The sequence below is a fragment of the Giraffa tippelskirchi genome, chromosome 4 (assembly GCF_054371585.1).
Source record: "Giraffa tippelskirchi isolate mGirTip1 chromosome 4, T2T-mGirTip1v1.2.pri, whole genome shotgun sequence".
Taxonomy (NCBI): domain Eukaryota; kingdom Metazoa; phylum Chordata; class Mammalia; order Artiodactyla; family Giraffidae; genus Giraffa; species Giraffa tippelskirchi.
This window is the reverse complement of record NC_137278.1, coordinates 15,053,951-15,057,641: the sequence shown is the minus strand read 5'-3', so window position 1 is coordinate 15,057,641 and position 3,691 is coordinate 15,053,951. Positions and strand designations below refer to the sequence as shown.

The window sequence follows — 3,691 nt, the reverse complement described above, 5'->3', positions numbered from 1 at the left end:
GTAGCTGTGAGAGGGTGATAATGAGGTTAACATTCTGAGGACCTGATCTGCTTTGTCGCTGTATTTAATTACTATGTTGATGCCAAATAGTGCTCACTCAGAGTTCTCTAAGTGGGGCACTGTGAATCCACATCTGGGTCAGTGGTGGGGCCTGCTTTAGACAATTGTAGAAAATGGGATGTTTATTAATTGCCCTCCACAAAGTTCCTGCGTTCACCAGGAAGGTGTGAGTCACCGCTTGAAATCGACCTGTCCCTCCTCCATCCAGTCTTTGATGAAATAGAAACACAGAACCGAATCTCTATCTACCCTTCAACCATTTACAAAACATTTTGACAGTCATCACATCACTTGATTATTCCCTGAAACCCTGTGAATGAAGTCTCATCATCCCGATTTTATACGTGAGGGAAGTCAAACATGGCCACAGACTTGCCTGGGTCATGTACCTTTTGTTTAGAAAGTCTGGGCTTAAACTCAGGCCTCCACATAATGTCCTGAAGTGCATTTGGCCCAGGACAGATAGAGGTCTAAAGCCAGGTATTCATTTATTATCTTCCAGCTGTCAGGATGGGTAAACAGGTAAACTTTCTCAGACAAGTTAGGAAGTAAAGACAAAGACTCCTCTTTGATGTGAAAAGCTCTATGAAAACATTTTCAAAGAATTACAGGACATGTCTAATTTAAAATACATTAAGGAAACCAAAGAAGATGAATCAGTGCTATGTCTGGCCCTGTCTTTGGAGCCAATGGCCTGGAAGGCAGAGAACACAGCATACCTTTGTCATCTCTGTTTTCACTGATATAAAGGACTTGTTTTTTTTTTAATATTAAACTTTTTATTAAAACTGAGTCTTTACAATATATTTATAATGACATGTTCCACAGACAAATATTTAAGAAAAAAACTTTTTTATGTATAATTATTGGCATACAAATTTAAGAACATAGTTAAAACTAAGCTAAATATTTATATGTGTGTGTGTGTGTGTGTGTGTGTGTGTGTGTGTGTATATCCAAATTTATATCAATGATCTGGAACACCTGAGCTTTAAGTTGTCAGTTTTCCAGATAGTGTGAAATACTTTTCATCCACTTTAGAAAGTATCCAGCCCATTGAGAAAGAATAACTTTGGTTAACAGACATTATCTTCCAAAGATCACATAGAGGTCTTCAATGAGATTACAATTTATCTTCAGAGGCTTCTTCCAAGTGGAGATCTGTCTATGATGTAAGGAAGGATTCCCATGTAGCAAACCACTGTTCATAACAGAGGATGTTCTCCTCTGCCGTATTTGTAAATGCTGACTTGATATCATTTTGCATGTTTTCTTTCCATCTTTCCCAATGTGCTTTCAGGGCATTATTAACACACTCCACTTTATCTTCCAATTTTCCAATCTCTTCCATAAGCAGATCAGTATCTGCCTTTTTGGACGTCAAAGCTTCAACTTTGGAATCCAGTTCTGCCTGTATTTGGTCTCTTCTTTTCATGACAGCCGTTAACACTTCACTAGAAAGCACATACTCGTGTACGACAGGAAGCAAGGCCTCTGAGAGTCCAGACATCCGTTTTTCAGTGGCCTTTACAGCATTTGTCAATGCAGCTGGCAACACTTTTTAGAGTATCAGCCAGATCTTCCGATGCCAACCACAGAATATGAATTGGGCCATATCCTTTCATTTCATCGAAATATTCCCGTTCTTCCTTGTAGATTCTCTGAGTATTTTATCTATCAAATTTATTTTCTGGCTAAATATTTCAATGAAGTTATTCATTTCCACGAACTCATCAGGGTGACTTTTAACTCCTCTCATTGACAATGCAACCACTCTGCCTGTTCCATCCTGCTGAGTAATCCAGGCCCTTGCTTCTTGTGAGAAGAGAGTTCCCAAGCTTGTGCAGTAAGAAAAATTTTAAAGTCTTCATTAAATGTTAGAGTTTGATGATCAGCAATTTGGTTCAAAAATTTGTGCAATGCCTTCCTGTGTGTCTCAATGAAGTCAACATTAAAGTGTTCCACCATTCCTTTCACTATAAACTTTTCTGGCAACGGTGGAATAATCAGAATCAGGTGTGCTTCTTCAAGTTTTTCTTTCAACCAAAGAAATCCTGATAACGTCTCCTAACTTCAAATTCACTGGAGTCAAATTCCCCAGGAGATGTCTTAGTAATAATCCTGTAAGTAATAAAAGTTTCCATTGTAGGAACATGGCTCTCGGGTTCATCGACCGTAATAAAAAGATCTTTCAGATCTGGCTCATCGTCAAACTTGACTTGGTTTATCACTGATAAAGGGGATGTCGGCATCGGCGGGCTGAAGGAATTTATGTCCATCAATGAGGCATCCTTACTGAACATCTCCTGTCGTCCTTGTCCTCGTCCAGACCCAGCACCTCGGCCTGCAGCAGGGCAGGGCGAAGGAGCCCATGCTGCCGGGGAGGGGGGCGTCACCCCCCCGGGCTGTCTCAGCCGGGAGGCCCCAGGAGCGTGCCTGAGATGCCCAGCACTCGCCCTCCATCCCGAGAGTGCGCGCCGAGCCGCCAGCCGCCAGCCCGCCTCCCCATCCAGCCCCAAGTCCGCTGAGCAGACTCGGAACTGCTGGAGCCCTGATATAAAGGACTTGTTCTTTAAAGCTCTTGTTCAAAATTGATAAACTATAATGCCACATGTTTTCAGGCTTTCCTATATTTATAAATTAATATGCAACTCCATACAAACAGGCGAGTTATGGTTCAAAGTGGACTTATTTTTAACCTCCAGATTCCTTCACACCCCCTTATGGATATGATGCCTTTTACGTTTTGTTAGTAAAGTTTTTGACTGGCAGATGCAGTCCACCGGTAACTTGTTTTTCTTTATAGAAGTCAATATGATCATTCAAGACTAGTCACTTACAGAGACATTGGAGTATGACTTCTTCATTCAATAACTCATTTACCTGACAAAGAAAATTATTAGATACTGCATCTGATGAAATGTGGAAAATTAATTATAAAAGAAAAAGAAACTAAATAAGACATCAGGCAAGTAAGGCAACATTAGGTTATGTTATTGGCTGTGTTTCCTTTCCATGTGAAAAATCGTCTTGCATATTGGCATTAAATGAACAGAGAGAGGAAAGGTCGCTTGAAACAATTACTAATTGGGAAAAATTTCAGAAGTGTGTAGCTGGTGCTTTCTCGGGCATATTGATGTTCTGTGTGTTCATAAAGCTGGTACCCATTTCACAGCTTACAGCATGAAATGTTGTCTTGAAAATGAGATGTACAGTTGGGTAAGTCTGTCATGGGGCAGTCGCCCTGCCAACAGTGGGACTAACAAAAGATAGCTGTGAGGTGTAGTGTGGACACTTGTCTCCCTGTGGGGTGGCCTGTTTAGAATATTCTCTAGGTGGGCTGGCAAGTCCCTAGCCATCTTCAGAGTGTCAGCTCGATTTCTGTCTCTGATGGACTCTTGCCAGGGGAATGAGATGGTCAGGAGGCTCACCTGGGTTCGGGTACTATCCTTCAGATAATTACTAAGCAGAGTTCTCAGCCTGGCATTTCAGAGACAAAGCAATTATCAAAGAATAATTAAATCACAGCATGAGTGAAATAAATCCACATTTCACTAAATGGTTTACCTTAGGCATTTTAACTAATTCCAGCTATCTCTGTAGACACAGGTGTCCAAATTTCACAATTACA

At 40.9% G+C, this 3,691-nt stretch overlaps 1 pseudogene; it reads right to left on the bottom strand.

The window, feature by feature from the left end:
• Window positions 1-1,183: 1,183 nt before the first annotated feature.
• On the bottom strand, window positions 1,184-2,523 carry LOC145544644 (sorting nexin-7 pseudogene; annotated as a pseudogene).
• Window positions 2,524-3,691: the final 1,168 nt, after the last annotated feature.